Raw genomic sequence first — 6,180 nt, forward strand, 5'->3', positions numbered from 1 at the left:
CCCGGGGCGCGGGCCCGGCAGGCTCTCTTCTGGGGCGGGTGCTGAAGCTTCAACCTGTCTGTCGCGGTGCCCCTTTTGTCTGCTCCTCCCGCCTGCGTGGCCACCCCGTCTCCTCGACGGGACGGGACGGGAGGTGGTCGCCGGGGCACGTGGGCCCCCAAGGAGGACCGGTTGCTTCTGGGCTGACGCTGAAACCTGCCTAGAGAGCACCGTGCAAACCACCACATTTCCCTTTTTTAAATAGAAAAAAAATGAAAACCTGTTGTTGTTGAGGAAGTCCTGCAGGACATCAATTCAACGCTAGGCGAGGGCTTGGGATCTTTGGTGTAAAATAGTATAATATCGAGAAGAGGGGGTTGAAGTGACGATGTTATTCATTGCGTACTTACTTTGAAAAACGGCAGTTGTACAGAGATGTATCCGGTCAGGATGTGTGTGTATACCGACCTGCAGATAGTGTGTGTGTAACACGCACCCTAATTGACGCAGTGATCCTCTCTGTGTCTCTGTCCCTGGGGATACTGATACAGCTGTTCGTCTACCAGCCTTGCACCCAACCGCACACTCATGTCGTGTGCATCCACGCTCAGTGCTGCCCTCGCGTGGTGCGCTCCGAGCACTGCAGCCACGAGGAGCCGCGCCGCGCCGCGCCGCGGAGGGGAGGCGAACCCGCTGCTCGGTGCTGCCCTCCTGTGGTCCCGTCGAGGCATTGTCGCAGCCCGTGAAGGCAGAGAAAAGCCGGGCTCCGCGCCGCCCTCCTGTGGCCGCGCCGAGCATTGCGGCGGGGGGACCCGAGCCGGCTCCGCGCTGCCCGCCTGGGGCTGGAGCGGGGCTTGGAGCCCGGAGACGCGGGCAGGGAACTAAGCCGGCTCCGCGCTGCTCGCCTGCGTTCAACCTGCGCGTTGCAGCCTGGCTTTAAAGCCAAAGAAAATAAAAACCTGGCCTGTGCTACTGCCCTGCTCTTCAAACGGGGCTTTGCGGGCAAGAGATGAGAGCACAGAGAGAGAACGCGGCTCCGGCAGCCGCGAGATCGAGGCAGAGAGAGAAGAAAAAAGGCCTCGCTCGGCACGGGGCCAGGCGGGTTCGCGCTGCTCGGGGCGGACACACGGCTCCCGGGACAGGGGTCGCGGCCCCCGGAGCGCGGCAGGGCTGGCACCGGAGCCGCGTCTTCCCGTTGGCCGCTATGCGGAGAGCGGCGATTGGCTGCGAGGCCCGTGTGGGCGGGGTCAGTGAGGCCAGGAGAGCGGCGGGGCGGGGGGGGAGAACCCTTGTGCTGCGCCTCTCGTCTCGTGCGGCCTCCGGGCTGCTGCTCAGGTGTGTCGTTGCTAGCAAGATGTGCACGGAAATCTCTCTTCTTTAAAGAGAATATAAAAATGAAATGAAAAACCCGTTGTTGATCGGCAAGAACTGCGAGACATCACTTCAATTTTAGCAGACAGCCGGGGATCCTTGGTGTAAAATAAGTAACATTTTGAGAACGCGGTTTGGAGGCGACGGTTTTATCATTGCGTGCTGACTTTGAGCAGCTTGAAAGGGTAGTGGGTCTGAGAGAGCTACACGCGGGGGTGCTGTGTGCGCGTGTGTGTCTAGAATACATACCATAACGAGCACAGTCATCCTGCCACTCTCTCCCCATCAAAGGGGACACAGATATAGGTGTTGACATGTCTTTATGTTTGCCTCTCTAAGTTTATTGATGTGTTTAGTTTTACATGCATGATAAGTATGTTGTGCACCCATATAGAATATTCAGCTATGTGTTTTAATCCCACCCCTGAAAACGTCTTGGTGCTGCCCTCCCTCCTGTCCTTCCAGCTGGGCATAGCAGTGCCGAGATAAAGGCAGCAAAGTGGGCCGGGGGGGGACCCCAATAAGTGCTATCCTTCTATGCTTCAGCCCCTACATTTTCCAGTGGTGCCCCTCACTCCCAACCCAAGGCCCCTCCTGTACCCAGTGGTGCCCCTCACTCTTGACCCACAGCCCCCCCATTTCTCACCAGTGTCCCTCACTCCCAACCTGCAGCCCCCCTTTTTCCCAGCAGTGCCCCTTACTTTTGACCCCCAGCCCACCCCTCTACCCAATGATGCCCCTCACGCCTGACCCAAGTTGGCTTAACACCTGAAGGAACTCTGTTTCAAGGTGCCTGGCTAATCATTTCCACCAATTCAGGGAAGTGACTTTGTTCAAAACATCAGCAGTAAACATGTACTGTTTAAATGGTTCCCTTCTAGCCCTGACATTTATTATGACTGGCATAACCGAGGAGTGATTTTGAGATGCCCGTGCCATGGCAGCAGCAGCATCTTCAGAATTTAGGCATCTACCTTTATATCTGGGTTTGAGAGCGTTCACAAGAAAATGAAGTGGAGTTAGTGCTTGATCCATTCACTTCTTTATTGCCTGCAGTTTAACTTTCTGGTTAGGTATTTCTTTCTTCAATGTCTCTTGAAGTGCCTTCCAAATTTTGACAGCATCAGCAGTGCAGCAACAATCTCTCTGAAGTTTGTTTAAGGCTATGGAGATAGGCTTCAGTATACTGAGCATATCCTCTACATTCCTTTTTAATTCAATGTTAGATACTTTGGATGAGATACTTCCATCTATTTTAACATGGTTTTCTTCACAAATTTTGATGAGAACAGGCCAGTTCTTAATAAATTGCTCAAAACAATCAACCACAGAATCCCATCGAACATTTTGAGGGAGAATTAGTTTGGATCCTCCTGCTGTCTTCAGTGAAGCTGAAGCAAAATGGTTGCTACAGAAGCATTTTGCGACTTCAACAGCATTTTCTTTTATTCCTGGAGAAGTACTTAAGTCTTTGACTAAAAAAATGCATGAAATGGGCACTGCAGCCATATGTTATTAAGGAGCATCCTTCCATTTCTTCTTCTAAATATCCTCTCATCTTTGCCAAGTTTGCAGCAGTGTCTGTGACAAAACTGCGCACGTGACCATTGAATTTTTGTTCACAGTTTATTACAGCTTTCACAGCCCTTTCTTTTAAATATTCTGCTATGTGGGCATTTCCCAATGCATCTCTTGTTTCTGAAAGATATACAACCCCATCTTCTGTCATCACACAGGCACATATTACTGGATCATTGTGTACATTGCTCCACCCATCAAGGCTTATGCTGGCAAATTTCCCCTCAGTATTTCTTGCACACTGTTCAAGTTCCATCTGCTGTATCTAGCCACCTTCCACCAATGTCTGCTCTACCAGGTGGAGTGTAGCCTGGTCATAAGCACTCAACCATGTCAATGAAGTGCTTATTATGAACAATGTGAAAAAGAGAAATTGTGGCATCAATGAACCGAGCAATGTTTTCATATATGGTGTCTTGTTGGTATTTGCTGATCTATACTACAAACCCATCCACAGTGGTGGTTTTACTGGTTGATTGAAATCTTTTGCTTGCTTTGTTGTCCAATACTTTGTTGTCCGAAATAAGTTTAGTTGCAGCACTGCTGTTAAAAGTACCAACTGATGACTCTGAAGTTGTTGCAGATAGACAGTCAAAGTCTCTTATGCTATAAATGGGATCCTGAAACAAAAATAATTTTTGGAGAGTCATTCTTTTCAGTTCTTCTCACTCTATTATTCAGTTAATCATTTACATTTTTTAAAGCAAGAATGCACATCCGATTCCAAATGTCCAAAAAAGTGAAGACTGACTGCACTTAGAGTGCACTTAATTTTGGAGTAAGCCCCATTGAACTTACTGGCACTGGCCAATAAGCAGTTTTCATTAGGATGTTTCATTCTTGCAACTAGGCCTTGCATGTCCTTCTTGCACCTCTTCCACTTGACACATTTTCCTTTTTTACCCAGGGAAGGAATTTCTTCAAAATATTCCCAGATGGGGCTCAGAAGCCATGACAGTTTTTCTGTGGCAAAATTGTGTGTGGTGGTGGGAGATGAGAAACTGAAATGAATGCCCATATTTGATTGGTAAGTAACTCAATGTGTGTGACTATGACAGAGGAATTAATTCATTGCTATGACTCTAAGTGTAGGTTTAACATGTTTGTGATGATATTTAATTGTAACTGCCTTTTTTTAAATGTGAGAGAAATTTAGTATTTTATTGATGATTTAAAAAATTCAAAATCCAATTTAAATTTAAAAATCTATTTTTAAAAAAATTATTGTTAAAAAAACCAAAACATAGATTTTAAGCACCCTGGTCTGGGCCTTGTAAATGACATCCATCATGTCAGAGAATGTGGCAGCTATGGCTGTGTCCCCGCACAGCTGGTGAGCCAGAGTCAGGGCGTTGGAGGCATTGATGGGCATCTGTGGAGCAGAAGTGCAGGGGCCCAACACGGTGACGCATGAGCGGTCAGTGTGAGCCCAAGAGCCACAGCGCGTGCCCATCCCCAATTGAATTGTGGCACGCATGGCCCAGCTCCAAGGACAGATGCTGCAATGCTCCCTCCAATGACTGTTCCACCTGCCAACCAGAGATCATGCTTTCAGACTTCTTCATTGCCCTGGGAAACAGCAGGGCCTATGACTTCCCAGGCACAGTGCCCACTCACCAGCAGGTTGTAGAGCACCTGGGTGGTGTTGTTGGTGTGCTGGCACTTGGAGTAGTTGTCCTCCTCCCTGTGGCCCGTGCAGTCACAGTGCTGTGACGCCTGCTTCTCTGCCGAGGGACCCCCGCTCATGGCCATTGAGGTGAAGGGCTAGTGCAGGTAGGACTGGGAGGCAGCGATGCCAGTCAAGGTGTGGGGCCACCTGCAGGCAGAGGACAGAGGTGTGTGCACAGAAAGCAGGTGCCTGGCCACCGGAGCCAGCCTGCACCACTTTGCATGCACGAGTGCCATTTCCAGGCCCTGAGCAGGCCCCTGGCACAAGCCCTTGTTCCCTGATCTCCTTACAGGCTCCCCTATACTCTCCCCGACCCCTGCCAGATGGGAAAGATCCTCAAGGATCATTCCTTGGCCCTCCTGGAAACCTGCTTCTGGTACAGGGACATGCTGCCACCATCCCGCTCTAGCCTGCCCTGCCCTCTGCCCTCTCCAGCCAGCTGGATAATTCCTCTGCTTGCCTACTACTGAGATCCCGCAGCGGGAGCCTCTCTCTGTATGTGCCTGATTCCCAGGTGCTACAACCACCGGCATCAGGTGCAGAGGAACAGAGCAGTCCATGGACCCCAGCGCCCCGTGCTTTGGCTCTCGGACAAGCCTGACGGCAAAAGCAACGCAACCTGCCCGTGGCCAAGAGCAAGCAGAACACAGTGCACGTGCACAGTTACAACCCAACAGCTGGCCCCAGAGCCTCCCTGAAGGGCTGCTCTGTTGCAGCTGACTCAGCTCTGCTCCCCTCACAGCGGCCCTGGCCCTGCAGCCATCAGCGAGGGCAGCAGGGCCCCTGGGAGGGCCCTGCTCAGAGCCCTTCCCAGCAGCCTCTGCCACTGCCTCTCCTCTTGCATGGAGCAGAGCACCCATGCCCAAGGCCCAGCCATGGCACTCAGCTCCTGAGGCTCTGCCCTCACATGAGCTGCCCTTAGGGAAACCAGTGAGATGGCAAGGCCCAGCCCTTGGGTCCCAGTCACTGCAGGGAGGACGTCTGACATGGGCTGCAGTCAGGCACCCTCCCCAGGTGCTGGAACTGGCAGCAGAGCAGAAGGGGCCCTTCTGACCCCCAAAAGGACACCCCCTGGCAGGGGCCCCACCTGCTGATGAAGGTGCAGTCATGGATGAGGCTCTGCTCCAGGATGAGGCCTGTCTGCTCATCCTCCACCAGCCCCGGTTGTGGTACCACGGGATTTTGTGCGCTCCTGTGGGAACATGGTGTGGAAATGTGTGTGGGGATACAGTGCTGGTTGTGGGAAATGGTGTGTTGGTTTGGGAACTGTGCGTGGAACAGGGGTGGGTGATTATGTGCAGTGACTTAGGAACTTTTTGTGAAAAAAGTGCTGAAATATGGTGACAGCAGTGTGGAAATCCGGTGGTGTGTGAACTTGGTCCATCCGGGGTGGTCTGGTGGCTTTCTTGTGCGGCAAAGGGGGATCTTGCGGCAGAGCTCAGTCTGCCTGGTCGGACTCGTGCCCCGGGGTCGGGCAGACGGGCAGTGGCTCCCTCCCTCGGAGCAGCCGCCTGGAGAGCGCGGCCCGGAGCCCAGCCCAGCCCGAGCCGCCGCCCGAACCCGGCCTTTGCCGCCGGGGGACG

Source organism: Alligator sinensis, unplaced genomic scaffold (assembly GCF_000455745.1).
Source record: "Alligator sinensis unplaced genomic scaffold, ASM45574v1 scaffold628_2, whole genome shotgun sequence".
In the NCBI taxonomy this organism is placed as follows: Eukaryota; Metazoa; Chordata; order Crocodylia; family Alligatoridae; genus Alligator; species Alligator sinensis.